An 18,535-nucleotide genomic window follows, 5' to 3' on the forward strand; every position below is an offset into this window, starting at 1 on the left:
TATAATAGAATCTGCACCCAGAAGGGTTTTCATGATACTGTAAAATTATAAGTCTTGTCATAGCAGCTCTGTCCAAAGGCAGAATTCTATGTATGACACTACAGGGTTTCTTTTCTTTTCTTCTCTTTCTATATATATCTTTTAAACACTGGCATTCGAAACTATGTAATTTTCTTGGCTTTTAGTGCAAGGTTGTAGACTTTAAAGACATACAGTGCTGTTTAGAAAATGTAGCCCCACACTAATGAGCTCTGAATGGTAGCTGAGAATTAGTATTCAGAACTCATGTCTGTCAGAGAACATTGCTGTCTCAATTGAAGTCTTTGCTTTTAGACAGAAAAGGGTCATTTTTTTTTTCCTCTGAAGGAATGAGCTTAAGGTAAGAGTGTGTGTGTGGGGGGGATTGGATAGACTGCTAATGGCTCTTACGTGAATAATATTTGTCCTGGGTGTTGTGTGAAAAATGTTCTTCTATAAATATCTCCCCCCCCCCGGCACCAAAGTAAATAAATAAATAAACCTTGGTTACAGCACCTGGCTTTACTTCCACCACTGTGTATATATACAGTGATAATTAGAGATCATACACATACTGACGAGATGTGGGGATGATGCTACTTAGCATTCTGCTTATCCTCCCTGCTCACATCTTTCCACTGGGATTCAGCCTTCCCTATCTCTCCCAAACAATTGATACATGCAAATATTTAAGCCATACAAAGCCTATCTCTTAGCCTTAAACCACATCTGTTTGTTAGGCTAAGAACTCATGTTTATTGAGTACAATAAAGTTTAATAAGATTTTTTCCCCCTTTTAATGTCTGTTAAAAGGAAATGATGTGTGTGGAAAGTGGGCTTCAGCATTATCAGGCACATTGCAATTTCAAATAGTGAATTTTAACTAGTCCTGCATCAAATATTCTGCAGTTTTGATTTTGTGGTAGAGGCAAACTGTAATCTCCGGCAGTCAAAACTGCTTAGATTGTGTAAATATTAACATTTTAAAAATCCTGGTTGGCACAATTATTTGCTGTGGCACCACAGCTTTGGTACCATTTTCCCTGGGAGCTATTGATCCCACCTGAACAGAAATCGCACAGAGATCAGACGTTGAGAAGAACACTGTTCTTGTTTTAACTGTATGAATGGCATAAGCTGCATAAGTGTGTTGAGCAAGGAGTGTGGTGCCATGCCATTGACATGGTGTCATTTTCTAATCAAGATTCCTGACTGGGCAGAGCCTGAGCTCATGAAGATCAGCTCACACACTGGTCTTCTCACATAAACATGTACAACATGTGTGGTTACTGAAAGAAACACCAGGGTGGGGCTGAAAGCATGGCGCAAGTAGTTGTGAATAGGGCTGTCATAATTGTGTATCCAATCAGATTCAGTGATGTGATTATATCACTCAGATGAATTGACAGTCATGTAAATTCATATGCAATTATTATTATTATTTGCAAAGCGAGCAGAAAAGGAAAAACCTTTCCTTTATAGTACTGCCAAAAATGTTCACACACACGCCCTCTTATGTTAGTAGTTTTTGCTGTACAGTGGTACCTCGGGTTACATACGCTTCAGGTTACATACGCTTCAGGTTACAGACTCCACTAACCCAGAAATATTACCTCAGGTTAAGAACTTTGCTTCAGGATGAGAACAGGAATTATGCTCTGGCGGCACTGCAGCAGCAGGAAGCCCCATTAGCTAAAGTGGTGCTTCAGGTTAAGAACAGTTTCAGATTAAGTACGGACCTCCGGAAGGAATTAAGTACTTAACCTGAGGTACCACCACTTCATATGAACACTGCTATTTTTCTAGGGGGGAAAGTGCCGGAACTCAGCATGAATGCCTCCCTGGTTCAGCACCCACCTGAGAGGTGCAAAAACTGAGTTCCAGTGAGTTCCAGCTGAAAAAAAGTCCTGCCCGTGAGATACAAGATTTGCAGGTAAAGAGTCCAGATGTTTAGCCTCCCTTTCAGAGAACCAAAGATACAGAATACTGTCTGAACGAACCTCAACTACCGGTAATTTTATCCCTCAGGGCTTTGGGCTCCTTAGTGAGAAACCAACCTGCTGCCCTCATGAAGGCCAGAGTGTCAGCTTTTTTCTTTGCTTTATATTTGAACTTTGCGCTGGTTCTACAGCAGGGGAGTTGGACTATGACTCCCATCATCCCTGACCATCAACCATGCTAAGCAGGGTTGATGGTAGTTGGATCCCAATGGCATCTGAAAGGCTCACAGTTTCCCTCCCCTTGTTTTATATGCCAGCAGTACTCCTATCATTGACTCTCACTTTTATGAGTCCCGCCTACTTCTCTCAGATATTATACATATCTGAAAATGAGTCCGTCACTAAAGAAAACTTGTTTCATCTAGAGCTGCTTGTATTCTGTTATTTTATTTCCCCCTTATTCATTTGTGCTTGGTATCAAGGTATAGTATTTTCTGCAAATTGTCTTGCTGAGCTCCACCTTCAGCAGAAAGCCCAGATCTACTAAGCTTGAAGGAGCCAAGAGCTTCAGCCTGTACTTCTTAAGGGACTTTACAAATCCCTGCATTGCATACTAAATTCTGTCTTACTTTTTAAAAGGCCAAAAGGTCTTTTGACAAGGACTCAGAATTGTTTCATCCACTTAAGCAAACCTCTTTGAAGCAAACAGTTTTGATGCTCCGAACAGCAGTATTTATAGATAGTCCCTAGGGACTGGGATTTCTTTGAACTGAGGGATCAATGGTATTACCTGGGTGGTTTATTTAAAGACAGTTTGTTTGCTGCTCTATAACCTTAGTTCAGTGGCAGGTACTCTGATTGTTCAGTTCCTTTAATGACCGTTTTATGTATGTTTGTTTTATGCCATCATATTTTACTAACCTCTTTTGCCTTTAACTTTGAAGCACGTGCAATTCTTTCTTCTTCTTTTTTGAGAAATAGTTTGAAATGATTAAAGATATTTTATTAATCCTCTGCCTAGTTTTCAAGGACACAGCTGATTAGTGGTTTGGAAGAGTGACAGATGTATATCCAATGAACTCACAGAGCTCACAAATTTAGCTCATTCCAGTTACCTTTCTTGTTTATTCTACACGTGAGGGCAGCTGTAGAATTAGTCTGAGTCATGCAGATGCCTTGGTGCACAGTGACACAGTTTCATGGGAGAAATAACTTCTTAATCTTTCTGGTTTATCTCAATTTCTCGCACTTCCTGAGATCATATATGTTGTTGGTACCCTAAAGGGTATCCCCTACTTTGGGAAAGGGTTGCAGATAGTAATAGAGCAATGCTTTGCATGCACCTCTATTTATTTATTTATTTATTTATTTATTTATTTATTTATTTATTTATTTATTTGTCCGCCTTTCTTCCAAATGGGTTCCTGGCCCTAGTTTCAGTCCCTGACATTTCTAAACCCCTGCATTAAAATACTGAAAGACTTTGCCAGTTAACATAACCAGCACTGACTCAATATCTGAGTCTGACTCAGAATAAGCAGGTGTGTATCAGGAGTGTGGAATTCAGTATTAAGAGTTGAATGCAGCCCTCTAGACCTCATTATCCAATGCCTGGAACTCTTCCCACAGCACACATCATTCCCAGGCCATATCTCCAGCTTTAGACTGGGCTTTTTCTTGCCTGGATGGAAAATCAAGAGCTAAGAATATGTGTGCATATATAGAAACATCTGAGTTTTAGTGTGACTACAGTCAAGCCTACCTCACAAAGTTAAGAGCCATATTTATTGCTCTGCCTATGTTGCCTCTGTCCCCACCCACCACTGGTATGTGGCTCCCAGAAGATTGCTCACTAGGAAATGTAGTCCCGTTGAGATGAGAAAAATTCCCAACTGCTGTTCTGTATAATTGAATTGTGCAGAGGAGTGAATGTGTACATAAAGCATGATACTGCAGTAGCTGTGTACACATTAAAGGTAAAGGTAAAGGTACCTCTGACTGTTAGGTCCAGTCGTGGATGACTCTGGGGTTGCACACTCATCTCACTCTATAGGCCGAGGGAGCCGGCATTTGTCCACAGACAGCTTCCGGGTCATGTGGCCAGCATGAGTGAACCGCTTCTGGTGAACCAGAGCAGTGCATGGAAATGCCATTTACCTTCCCACCAGAGCGGTACCTGTTTATCTACTTGCACTTTGATGTGCTTTCGAACTGCTAGGTGAGCAGGAGCAGGGACCGAGCAATGGATTCGAACCACCGACCTTCTGATCAGCAAGCCCTAGGCTCTGTAGTTTAGACCACAGCATCACCTGTGTCAAAAGGCAGTATATTGTAAGAAACAGGACAGATGCAGTATAGATATGGATTATGGCTAGCACCTTGGGTCTACCACTTCTAAAGCCAGTGGAGGAAATGTACTGGATGCAGAGTAAACGGTAATGGGTACACGGGCATTGTGTTGTCCATTCCTTTTTATAATGGATATAAAGATCTCAGGATAAGCCAAAACAGTAAAATATTATCAATCAAAGAGTAAAATAATTTACAAAAAAACCCCATCAGTTATCTAAAATCTGTGCTCCAGACATGTTTCATAGACCTGTCAAAAAATATACATTTTCACTTGGCGTCTTAAACTTACCAGTTTTGCTGCCAACCTGATTTCCATAACTGGGGTGGAAGCCTGCTATCTAATTATAGCCCCTCAAACTTACCTGGCAGATGGCACTACCAGCAAGGCCTCCCCAGAAGAGCAGTCGTCATGGGCTGCTTGATAGAGGAGAAGTGATCTCTCAGGCAACTGCTGGTGCTGGTTGCTGGTGCAGCATTCAGTAAATGCATTACTATAGCAATGTGTGGTAAATACACTTTGCATGAGTACCTCTATAAGCAGTGTAGAGGGTTGAATAGAGGGGAACAGAGCTGTTACAGTGTGGCATGGGAACACACAAAGCAATTCTCAACTCTGTATGGTTCTGTCTTTTTGTTTTATAAAGCCTGTATCTTATGATGCTACCAAGTTTGCATATCTCATTTCTGAAACATTCTCAAATCAATCAATAACAGCCTATGAAAAAGAATATTGAGATAGATGCAGAACCACTTTGTTTCTCATTCTGTGGCTGTATGTTGTTATCTGATTAACTATCTTATTTGGATCTGTCATGTAAATCTATATCTAAAGACTTCTTCAAATGCTGATATTTGACCTAACAGACTGTATCAGAAATTTCTGTGTAGGACTAGAGCAGCATGTCAATGAAGATGAACAAATTTTTCAAATCCATGGATTATTCATTTGTCATGTGTGAGCACTAAGACTGCCACATCAAAATCCCCATGAAAGTTTTACTGGAGAGTTTGCTGCATTCTGAGCATCTTTCCAGAGCAAAACAATTTACTCATCTATTCCCCCGCTGAAATACCTGAAAAACCTGCTTGGGTGTAAAATCCCTTCTTAGACAACAACTACGCAAGGTAGTTGTGGAATTGGCTTCACAGTGTGCTTTATCCCTTATGATGAAGATCAGACACTGTATAAAGTACTTTATTAACTTCTATTTGGCTCCCTTATTATGAGTTGAGGTTGATGTAATCAAGCAGGGGTAGAGTCCTGCATCATTACCTATTTCAAAATGTATGTGTTTTGAGAACCCAGTGGAGCAAATTAACAAGAAGAACTGCTTAGCTGGTGTCTTCATATAGTCCTCTGCTTCCTAAATGGTATGGCTCCCTAACAATACTGCTGTGAAATCTTTCTGCTGTAACACACTCTCTGATTTAAAAACAAAAAAATCACAATCGTGATCACGATCATAGATTAATTTCTAGAGTGCCATTTAATTCATTTTGTAAACATTTTGTAGGCATCCAGACTTTCTTCTCTGCCTTCTGATCCATTGAATTTCCTAACCAAGCTTGGGAAATGGTAGACTCTACTTCATTGGAGGTTTTTAAACTGATATTGGATGGTCATCGGTCAAGTATTTTTTTAGCTGTGATTTCTGCAACACGAAGTAGGACTAGATGACCCTTGGGGTCTCTTCCAGTTCTACAGTTCAGCGATTCTGTTATTAAAGTTGAATGCAAAAATTCCTATAAAATGCAGGAGATCCTAAGTGGTAAATCTTGATATATATTTTTTGATAAATTAAATTGCACTCAGGTCCTGATTATGAGCTTCCCATAGGCATCTGGTTGGCCATTGTGAGAGCAGGTTACTGAACTAGATGGAGCTTTTCGAGGAGAACCCAAAACATTAAGTTTTCCCATTTTGCATACCTTTGTAGCAGACGACAAATTGTGGATGACAAACACCTAGTAGACCTGGCTGTCAGGATAATATAAAGAATCCAGCTAAACTGCTTCTTCCCTCAGGTATGAAGGCAAAGTACCCCCCCCCCCGAGGCACTTTCTCATCTTTGCCCCATATGTTGTTTGTTGCCTGAAAATCTGTGTGTCAAATAATAAGCACTACAAGGATATTCAAACAGTAGAAGGTATTACTCTTTCCCATTGCTAGGGGTAATACATCCCTTCACCTTTGTTGGACATGAGCACCATCCAACATCAGCCACAGAGAAGGAAGAAACCTGCTGCTACTTCCTGCTGTGGGTGGCTATGGTTACTATAAACATGGATTGTAGCTTTGCATTGCATTGTGCACAACAGTTGCTGGGCAAGAAGGCAGAGCAAGTGAAAGCACAGAGGGAAGCGTGGAAACCACCATGCTGCTTTTTTTGCATGTGTACACAGAGCAAGCAGCCACTCAATTTGAATGGCTTTATTTCTCTCTCTCTCTCCTCAAACTGAGAACAACAAAACAAGGGAGAACAAACGTGATGTCTCTGTGAGCGATTTCACAGTGTGCCTCCCTGCCTGTTGGAAACAAATTCTTAAAAACAAAATGGTGGATGAGCTCAGCATGCCAAGAGAATGCCTCAACATATAAACAAGTCATAGAAACTGAAGATAAATCACAACAGCAGAATGATCATTCTCATGGCAAAGGGTTTGTAAAAGCTTCAGATCCTATGGGAATCGGTACGGGGGTTGAATGGGAACCCTGCACAAAGGCTCCATGTGTGATTATTTTATTTTTTTAAAGCCCTTAGACTGTTTTTTTGGGGGGGCACACCTCCAAGCACTGTCAATTTATTCAAACACCTTTCTTTGCCCAGAAACAGCTTTAAAAACCTTGTGGGTGGTTTTGGCAGAAAAAGAAGAGTTCTTTGCCTTTGCTTGTGTGAACTCGGAGATTCTGCTGGTGGTAAACCCAGATCAATAGAGGTATTTAGAGAACTGAAAGCTAAATGGCATAACACTCTTAAAGTCAATCTAGTTTTTTTAAAAAAATCAGTCCACATGGTACCAACAAAGTATGAACCAAGAGTTGATGAAGTTACCTTAAGCCACCTGCTTTCCTCCACTGTGAACTAATACTTCATTGCAAACTTGCATTCTATCATGTTCAATCTATATTTCTAAGCAAAGAGATATTTGTCCTAACACTTTCTTTACAAGGAAACTCACCTTGACCTTAAGAAATTAAGAAACATGAAACAATTTATTTAGCGCTATGGAAGATCCCCCCCCCCCTTTCCCCTTTTATGTGATTAAATGCCAATCTGGTTCAGGCAGACTGGAGCTTGGAGCCTTTGCTTCAGCAATGATGTCACATCCACATCATATATTGAAAACACTTATATCACTTCAACAGCCATGGAGAAACCTAGGAATTGTAGTTTATTAAGGGTGTTGGGTATTATAGGTGTGTGAGGTGAGGCATGACTGTTAAAGTGGTACAAGAGTGCTTTAAATGTGTGGTGTGGATGTGACCAAAGACAGGGAGTTTATAGAGGAGCAGAAAGTACCCCCCTCCCAGCCTGGTTCTCAGCCAGTTCCTGATCTGAGTAGGGGCTTCCATGTATTTCCCCCTCCTCCTGAGTTGCCTTGTCTGCTGCTAGCCAAGCACTTTGCTAGTGGCCATGATGCTCCTCTTAGTGCACAATATCCTCTGCTCTTGTGGTTCTAGAGGGAAACAAAAATGGCTGGGAACTAGCCAGGAATCCAGGAAGTTGGTTCAGTGGCCTCCGGTCATGGAGCAGAGATGTCCTTTGGGGTCACTCACAGTGTAACAATCTGCTTGGGTGGCAGGGTCCTCCTCCTCCTCCAAGGAAACTTCAGGTTCTAGGTTTGGGCCAGCAAAACCCTGTCAAAGATTCACTCATAGTTCAAACGTTCCCAAGGCTATCTGCAAAAGACATCCAACGGCCATTCCTACAAGCAGTGGAGGCTGGTACATTCGGACAAATGGGGCACTGCCCCACCATCTTGAGTTAGCCCTTGGCCAGGTCCCGCCTGCCTGCCTTCTCACATACTATCTGTCCAAGGGATCATGCAGCCTGTCATCTTCATCTTCCTGAGCGTAGAAGGGGAAGAGGGTGGGGACAAAACTAGAGTTAGCTGGCTCTGCCTATCATTGGGTCTGGCTCCACCTACTTGTTGGTCTCATTGCCTTCTGCCCTACCAGTCACAATGGGCAACCAGACACCACCAACTGGCAGCCTGAGCTTCGGACATGCGCCTGTGGTCCAAACTCTGCCTTCCAAAGATGGTGGGCTGCTCTTGCAGCCTGGGATTAGCAAACTGTCAGAGCTATGATTCTCTTGCCTGCAGAGAAAAGTGGAGCAAGCCCTGGAGAAACTCTCAGAGAGGGATTTCTGGGCTTGCCTCAGCTAGCTGTGTTTTCAGGCAAGGCAGTTTGTGCACTCTGACAGCTCTGTCAGGCCATGCAGTGCTCCTTGCTTACAAACTAAGTGGCTAAGGTGAGTTAGGGAATACCTCCTCCTCAGATGGATGTTTCTCCCATGCCTGCTTCAGCCAGCTGCATTTGCAGGCAAGGAGGATCACACATCCTGACAGCTCTCTGACAGCTCTTTGCCTGCAAGGCAAATGTAGCTGAGGCAAGTCAAGGATTGTGCACCCTGACAATTCTGTCAGGCTGGCGAATGACTAACTGCCCCCTCAATAGCCTCCCTCAGTTACCCTATGTTTGTTTCTGGGCCCATGAGTGAGTGGGCAGGGGAAGATTTTAATTACTGATTTTCTCTCATTGTTTTATTTTCCAATTTATCTTCAGAAGAGCTATTTCATCATACTATTTCACTACTTAAAAAATATTGTATCAATAATGAAAACCTCACTGGGAATAGAAACTGACATTCAGGCAATTCAGAGAACATATTCAAGGGGGCAATTACTAATCCCTCAGCTGGGATGAACAGGAAGCCATGCAGTGGGTGAAAGTTGCAAGCTTTAAATTAATCCTCATTTGAACTTTACAAGGGGTCTTTTGTTAAAGGTATCTTACTTTGAGCAAACATTGTAGAAGGATCTTAGCCATCCTTCCATTTCCCACTTCTAACAAAATTCTGTATGCTGAAAGAAAATTTCATATAAAAACCACTGTTATTGTCCATGGGACACAATTTTCCCTCTGTTGATTGTAGAGACGCACAGAACATGGGTGCTGCTAATCTTGTTTGCACATCACTTTGGTCCTCTCCCCTGCTCCTGCTGCTGGTGGGAAGTAAGCCATGGTTTGGCTTAGTGTTTACATCTGAACCTGCACTCATGGTTCATATGTCTCCAAACATTCACAAGTGATAAAACAAAATTCATTGGTTGGTTTACCGCTCATGGTTTGTTTGGGGAAAATAAATCACAAAGCTGGGTTCAGGAAGAACACCAAGCTGACCATGGCTTACTTCCTGACAGTGCAGCAAGGAGTGGGGAGGAGCAAAACACCTATCAATACATAGCACATTCACATTAAACCATAGCTTAATTTAAATATGGTTTAAAGTGACATGTAAGTAAGGCCGCAGGGAGGTGGTTCTGCAGTTGTAACAAAACCATCAGTTCCCATGAGAGTTTTGGTTTGAAAAGGAAGAACTGGGTATAAAATGGGAAGCGGTAAGATCAGAGGAGTTACCTATCACACAGTATTTGCACAGAACTAAGATAACATGCCAGCAACAAAATTGTCTTTAAATAAACCACCAAGGTAACATTCATTGATTGATTCTCCAGTTCAAAGGAATTCTGATCCTGAGAGACCAGGAGTGTTAGATATAAATGGTGGTGTTCGGGGCTTCAGAAGTGCTTGCTTCAGAGGAGGACAGCTTAATCAGATGAAACTGAATTGTGAGTCCTTGTCAAAAGACCTTTTGGCCCGATATGAAGCAGGATGGCATTTCGCATGCAATGCAGTGATTTGTAAAGCAGCTCCCTTGAGATCCAAGTAACAGGAGCTTTTAGCTGCCTTTCCTTTCTCAAAATCCTGCTCTTATGTGAAATCTTAGATCATAAAATATTGAAAAGGAAAAGTTAGGGGTGGAAATCTGATGCCTCTGGAGAATATTCATCTTGGAGCATCTCTGGTATTGGTCTTATTACCGTCTAGATACATGGAAACTCTAGGGATGCGCGATGCCACCATTATACATTGCCTAGCACTTGTTGACACTTTATAAATGAAGAGAAGTCTAGAAGCATCAGAAGTCTAGAGCAGTAGTTCTCAAAAAAAATTTAGGAGGGTGAAGGGGTGCTGGAGGTTGAATACAAGAGAACTTTCACTACTACAAATTGAATATATATTTGTATCCCACCTCACATTGCAGCTTAATTTGGGAAGAGCTGTTGCTCCATTATTGCTATTAGTTCCTGTGTGTGGTTTTAATAGGGATGTCAGAAGTTTGCTATTTAATTCTTTTCTTAATTTCAGAGGTGATTCGTTTTAAGCTTCAGTCCACAGTTCTCCACAGGCAGCGGAAGGGTAAACACATAACATGCAGGGTTCCATATCTTGGGCAGACATTATGTGCATAGAACAGGTTCCCCTCTGCATATGCCCCCCCCCATTAACACTTGAATGGCGAGGCTGGGGGTGCAATTGTGGAGGCAGGGTCAACAGGCACTGGCTGTTCTTCTGCCGTTGTTAAGCCTGGGGGGGGGCACACCCTTGACTTTTGATGTTCAAGCAAGTTGCTTAGCTCTTCAACAGCACATCCTTCCTAGCAAAAAAATAATAATGCAAGTTTCTACATGGAAATCTACACTAATGAAAACTGCATCAGTCCTAAAGCTGCAGAGTTTGAAAGGTCTGTGGTGTCTCCTGGGGTGTGCAGGCCTGTTATGCTGTGTTAATACTCCTGTCTCTCCCCCTCCCCCACCATGCCTTCTTAGTTTTTAATATCTAATACTCCAAATAAAGCTTTCTTGGAGTTCTTGGTGCCTCTTGTGTGAAGCTTAACACTCTTCTGTATTAGTGCTGTCAAATTCCCAGTTTTGAGGATTTTCTCCAACTCTATGTAGGCTTCTAAATGCCATGGACTGTAAATCAAAGCAAGAAAATGCACAGGTGTAGTGTAGTGGTGTGCGCTTTGTTTGCAAATTATACTCGCACATCACTGAGCAGTTCTAAATGTTCCTTGCAAAGAACCCTGAGATTCAATGGATATGCAGTCTGTGTAAATAATAGCTGAGCTGTACAAATAAACCAGCGTACACTCTTTCATGCAAACACTTGTTGTGTGTATAGAGACAGCTTATGCCTATTGTTATGTACTGAGTCGAATAGGATCCAAACTGCAGCAGTCTGATTGGTCCTAGAACAATAGGATCCAAAAGGCAGCAGTCTGATTGGTCCTAGAACAATAGGATTCAGAATGCAGCAGTCTGATTGGTCCTAGAACAATGCAGCAGTATGACTGGTTGGCAGGAGCCACCCAATCATGCTCCAGATTGAAGTGAATCCACAACTTGATTGGCTTACAGTAGAATTCCGGAATTAGCCAATCATGTGCAGCCCATTGTGTAAATAATGTATATAAAGCAGATACTTTGAGGGGACATTCATTCATTCCTCCTCACCACCATGAGCTGAATAAAGAGCATGAAATCACTTTGCGACTCTGAGTATATTTCACCTATGTTCAGTGAAATGGGTGAACAAGCCTAAGGTTATCCTGTCTCCAGACTCCTCTCTGCTGTAGTCCAACTGTAGGAAGGGGGAGGGGCAATTACAATGACGAGCAGTTATTTTACTTATTTATTTTAATGTTTCTTAACTGCCTTTTCTGGAGTAATATACAAATAGGGTTGCCCAGTCAGGGGCCAAACCTGAGACATAGGGTCAGTCCCTGGTGATGCCATGGAAGTAGGACCCAGTGATGTCATGGGAGGAGCCCCTGGTGACTTCACAGATGATGTCATTAGGCATGACACATTAAGCATTAACCACAGTCACGGACATCATGTCATTCAAATGAAAAACTGGTCTAACAAATAAGCAAATATGACTGGAAATTAATATATAAATGTTATCTAAAGCAGGTGTTCCCACGTTCCACTAAACTGAGAGGACCATTTCTTCCCACCTGCTTAGGGAACCTTGGGAAGAAAAAATTAATCGGGCTGACTTGTATCTAGCCAGAAGGGTTTAAAGGCCATCAGGCCAGGCACTTCTTGAGAAGATTGTTGTAGGAAGAAATCACCTAGCATGGTGATTTTAGATGGAGATACTTGTAGTCAGGACGTCAAGGCACAGACTGATGTCCATGAAGTGATTTCTTATGCCCATTCCAAATTGGACTATGTTATTTTCCTGTGCCTTTGAGGCTGCCCCCACACCACCACAACGAAATGATCCACCTAGTCTCCACTCCAGGTAAATAATAAATACTTCCTGCAGTCCAGGTCCTCCAGTCCCCACTCCTCACCTCCTCGAACACTTTTGAGAAGAACAAAGGCTGTCCAGGAGTTGCTGCAAGTATTGGAGACAGCCCCCTGTGCTGCTCTTCATGTGCTCTGCTCGCACCAGATGTGCATGCAAACTCATAACCCTATCCTTCTCTTAAGCCCAACCCACAGAGCTGTAGAGGCAGAGGTTTATGAGGATAGGGGAGGAGGGGATAAAGGGGGCGCAGACTACCTAGAGAATCTAGGTATAATTTGATGTCAGCTCCTGCTGGACTAATGCTTGCAAGCTATATGCACAGTCTACTTAATAAATCAATAAAATTAAAGGCACGTTTGCCCACCTGGAGATTCAAACCCTCCAGCTGCTACCTGGAGAGAACCAGGCAAACCTGGAGAATTCAGGTCAACCCTGGAGGTCTGGCAACTTTATATACAAATCTGTGAATAAGCTACGAATCATGGGCTCCCGATAGGCATCTGACTAGCTACTGTGAGAACAGCATACTGGACTAAATGGGCCACTGGCCTGATCCAGAGGGATCTCCTTACGTTCTTGGCCTTAAACAAGCTTTTGAGCATAGCTCAGGAACTCCAAACTAGGAAAGTTGCTACCCACAAATTTGAACTTTTGATTTAGCAGCGTTCTGCATGTTACTGTGGACACTGTAGATATATTGTGGGTAGGGAACTGATTACACAATGGATTGTTTTGTTATGATTCTCTTTTAAAATTATTTACTGAAAGTAAGCTTAGAAGCATTTCTATGTTCAAAGAACACAAAAAGGAAGCCGTCAAAAAATCTGCTTTAGTGGTTCACCCTGTAAGCAGAACATAATTCATCCTCTAAAAACCCATGATCTAATTATTTAGTAAAATAATACCCAAGTGAAGCCATTGTTCATTTTCTACACATGGTCAGTATGGCAAACAAGTTGGTTTAATTTGCTTTATAATTATAAGTCTGTTATAGGAGGGCGCAGCAGGGAATGGAGGCTGAAAAGAACTCTTACATTTGTGGTTTTATTAAGCCTGGTTTTCTCCAGGGAACTCTTAGCCTGTCGGATTAAAATTGCAGAGACCTTTTACTGTAGCAGTTCTGACAGTTATCCCCTTAGTAAAGTTTGCTGTTGTGATAATTACATTTTACCATCCACTCTGGTTTACTAAATGAATAGCTTCTCTATTACTTTTAACCTTGACCAGTTTTTCGTGTGCTAATTATTTGTGGCAATAATGAAAGTTTCACAAATGCATTTGGGCTGAGGTTTCTCCTCTCTTAATAGTAAGGCAGTTTCCTTCCCCTTAATCATTTATTTGAGTGAATGAGTTTCAAATGTAGCTTTTCTAATATATATATATATATATATATATATATATATATTTTGAAGACTTAGCTACAGCCATGTATTTAGGCACTGGGTGTTTTTTTAAGACACTTAAAAGAAGTAATAGCTCCTGACTTTAAAATCTGGTAATGCACAGTCTAAGATGTCAAGATCCTTAATGTCCATGCACTAACCTGTGGCAAGTTATTTATGGGAGATGATCAGTTTGTACATGATGTTCCCTTGGGTTTTCTAGTTGGTCCTAATGAAATTATACATTACTGCTAACATACAATAGATTGATTGCATTTGACACATTAAACTATTCAACAGAGGCCTTGAGAATTACAAATTCATCAGGCTTCTGAGAAGCAACTGGAACAAGAAGTAGCCATCAACTCATTATTTTTACATGTATTAACAAACCTGGAGCAAGCCCAGGAAAAGTGGATTTTGTACAAAAAGGTGATTGTGATCTCATGGGAAACTTAAGCTTCGCTTTGTTGGCATTAAGAGAACCAGGAGAAGAGCAGGACAGGGTATAATTAGGGTGACTAGATGTGGTTTACTCCAAAAGAAGAAATGCATTGCGGCGGGTAGGAGGAGGGAGGCAGAGCACAAATAATTTGCATATTCTAATTTATATGTATAAATGCATATTTTGTAATAAAATAGAAATATAATATAACACACCATAGTGGAGAAGAGTGTGACCAGATGGCCTGTTTGCCTGCTCAGTTGGCTATGCATATGCTAACTCTGGCCTGCTGTGACAAGTTTGCCAGGCACATTGGGGATAAAACCACTTCCCCCTATGCCACCATTACCACAGAGCCAAGGTGATATGCCCAACTAAAATATTGTCTAATCTTGTGGGATCAGTTGCTGGCACCTGAGATTATATTATTTTGGCATTGGTCTTGGTGTATCTGCTACTGATACGGTATTACTCTGCCTTTGTGCAGTGATAAGCATATTTGTTTCAGAGTAAATTCATAAAACTCAGTGGGACTTATTTCTAAGAAAACATCTCAAGCCTTATATCATGCCCTCCAAGTGTCTCAATTTTCCAAGGGTAATCCCGAATTATGAAAGCCATCCTGGCTGTGCAGAGCATCATAATATACAACAGCAGTCCTTGTTAGAGTTGCTTATACAACAACAAGGGCTGATTTGGGTAGGGGTATAGACTCATCTAAAATTAACTATAAGAACCCAAGTATCTTTAGAAGGGAACAATACTAGTGGTTATTGGGTTGTTTCTTTTCCACCTTTCATCTTTGCAAATGCATGGTGCTCATAGGGTCTTGCTGCAACACACTGAGTTGGGTCTCTCATGGTTAATATGGCAAAAGGCAGAGAGAGACAGAGACAGAAAACGTAATGTGAAAGTGTTTTAATCTGCCCCTAATGGAGTTCATGGTGATTTTCTTTCTATTTGCTCTAGTTGTTTTTCCCCTCCCTAATCACCTCCAGGCGGCTAAAATTGAGTCTACTAATTGTTTCTACTTTTTAAAAGTTTAGATTCACAGCTTGACATTGAAGTTCATACTCTTAGAGTTTAGATTCACTTTTTCAATTTAGGGAACATGGCCTAATTCAGGAATGTGTGCTGCAAAGTGATTGTATGTGTTCACCAAATGCAAGTTAAGGCTAATGTTTAAGCATAGTATATCAGCTAACATGGAGCTAACATGTTAAGCCACAGAGATTCATCAGAAGTACTTGTGAAAGGGAGAAACCATCGGTTTTAGAGCATAGTAAAATATATACTTGTCACTCCCGTTAGCTGTGTGAGGTCCATACATCTTTCTCAATGTGGCACCTCTGCTCTTGAGATCTTGTATATTTCGACTATTCAAAGCACAATATAGTCAAGAGATTGTCTGGGGAGAGTTCTAGAAAAAGCAACAAGACAATTATTGAGCTTTTCCTCAGTCTCCATTTCAGCTGTTAACAGTGCATTCCTAACCCCATCTAGTGAGCAGCGAGGAATGGTGGTTGAATAACCACAACATCTCAAGCTTTGTAATTTATTTATTTTTTAAAAAAATAATTAAATAGCTGCACTGTGTCCAGGCTGGCACAGCTGCGGAACCTGAAGGTTGGGGCCCTCTGAGAAGTGTGGGACTTTGGATCCAACAGACATGGCTAGAATCTATATACAGGAACAAGTGTCCAGTAGATCCAGATCCACTGATGCAGTTTTCTCACCCCAAATGTCTCACTTTGGGGGTTTCTGCAGGCTACCACTGTGGGAAAACTACTGGCTGCAGCAAGGGGTCTCTGCAGTGCTGGATCATCCCTGCCCCCCAAAACACCCACCCACCCACACCTAAAGGGTTACCTCCAACATATCCTCATCCTCTCCAGAAACATAAATCAGGAGGTTAAGACTGCATTGCAATTCTATTGCCTTATACACCCCTGCACGTGCTCCCTCCTTTCTTTTTGCTATTTGCAGGAGAAAAATTCATCCCACCACCTGCCACACAAATTACCATAGAATTGTTAGCCACGGCAAGAAGGAAAATGATTGTGTTAAAAACTGTCTGTATTTTCTGCATTGTTTTAAGCAGGTATTGTCCGTGGAACAGAGCTATTTAACTGCCTGTCTTTTTATTTGTCTGACAGTGTTGTTAAGACGATGCAGCTTATTCCAATATGTTTTCTTTTGTTTGTTCATTTGCTTTTAAAAAAAAACTAAACAAAACAAAAATCACTCTAAACAATCATAAAATGTTTTTGCTGAAAAACTGAGCAACCCCACGTCCCTGATTTTTTCTTAAACATGATCTATGGCTCCAGGATTCTTTGGTTAATCTAAACATGGGTGGAATAAAGGAAGGTACAATCACTTTTAAACCTCCACAGCAGGTAGGCAGTTTAGCAGAATGAATGCAGAAACACGTCATAGCAATTTCTCAGGCTGTTCCTTCTGCTGCTAGAGTCTAGACCAAAGACAGTAGGAAGCTAAGTTCTTATAGCTGGAATGCAGTAGAAAAGCTGTCCTGTGAAATATTTGTATTCTTCCAACACTCTTCAGTGAAAGATTTCTAAGACATTTATTTGACTGTTTGTTTATTTGTTTTGGCTGTATTCACCTCTTTTCTATCTTATTTTGTAAGACAGAGCATTTTTGTTGTTGCCAGGTATCTGATGAACTCATACTCAAACTCATCTATGACATGACAGGAAACTCACTGTGGTTCTCAGATCTGTCAGGGTACTCTGTGCCCCCAAACAAAACACAGTGTGAGAGAGTTTTGATTCCAAACTTCTCTGGTTTCAGATTTTTGTAACTTCAAAGCAGTTGCACAGGGCTGCAAACTACATTACAGATCAACCACGCAGCAAACCGAACACTCAACTTCATGAGGTATTCTTTTGTCATCCTTCCAATTACAATCTCTACCTTATGTCTGCCCATAACTAGCTTACCAGAAGACGTTTGATACTCCTTCTCCTCTCATGCAAACTAAAACCACTTATTTTCATGAAAAAGACCATGGCTGCAGCAATGGTGGAGAAAACCCTGCTCCAAAGCTTTCTTGACCATGTTACACATTGTTTTAGAGTTTACTTTTTGACCACATGCAAATTGTGATTTTCCAGGCTTCTAAGAGATGTACTCGGAGAAACTCCCCACGCAAGTCTTCCAACTTGAGACCCAGTTTATGGGGGGAGAGGAGAACAGTGATTGGATGGAATGGACAGGCTATTCCCCAAACCTCCCTTGCATGTTTACTTCACACTTGATGTGAATTCCTGAAGAGGGCTATTGCCACCTTTGGGAACAACCCATAAGAGATTGTGAAATAGCATAGCTATTAGACTGTGGTCTAGTGATTCAGCTGCTATTTGTTGTTTTAAATTATTTCCTGTTTTGTTTTCTTCTTTTAATGCTTCTGGTATATAGATGTTTTTAATATATTCTTTTCTGACCTAGTTTCACCAGATGTAATATATTTTGTGATCTGATGTTTTATAGCTATCTTTTTATTAGCTGTCTTTGTTAGCTTGTTGATAGAAAGCTGGCATCAAAATGCATGTTATTAGCAGCTCCAGTAGTAGTGGTAGTACTGAAACTTGTCGTAGTTAATCAGCTATACGCACACACACACACACACACATGACTCCTGATGCTGATTTGAGGCTAAAGTATTTAAATTAACTACAAATAAGAGTAAGAGGTATTGGATAAATGCAATATTGGATTGCACAATATATACTCCTTTTTTGAGAGACACAGCCAATACCAGATTGTTACAGGTTTAGATGGAAGGAAGGAAGTTTGTACCAGTAAAATACACCTGTTTCACAACAATCTAGAAGAAATGGCTGAGTAACCAAATGCTGTCTTTTCTTAGAGCCATATTACACTAAAATTATTCACTAACATATCTGAGAAATCCTATTTGTGAAATAATGATGCACTTACTAGTAGTGAATAGTTTGTGCAGACGGCCTCTGCGTGCAAGTCAGGT

The 18,535-nt window shown here is 41.1% G+C and overlaps 1 protein-coding gene across 1 annotated transcript in view; it reads left to right on the plus strand.

The window, feature by feature from the left end:
- The first annotated feature begins 290 nt into the window (after window positions 1-290).
- LOC307215526 (uncharacterized protein) overlaps window positions 291-18,535 on the plus strand; it is a 277,162-nt gene continuing 258,917 nt past the window's right edge. The window contains exons 1-2 of the transcript XR_013838528.1: window positions 291-379; window positions 1,825-1,958. The gene's annotated coding sequence lies outside the window, so the exon portion shown is untranslated. The remainder of the gene's footprint in view (window positions 380-1,824; window positions 1,959-18,535) is intronic.

The sequence above is a fragment of the Podarcis cretensis genome, assembly GCF_951804945.1.
Source record: "Podarcis cretensis genome assembly, chromosome: 4".
Classification (NCBI taxonomy): Eukaryota; Metazoa; Chordata; class Lepidosauria; order Squamata; family Lacertidae; genus Podarcis; species Podarcis cretensis.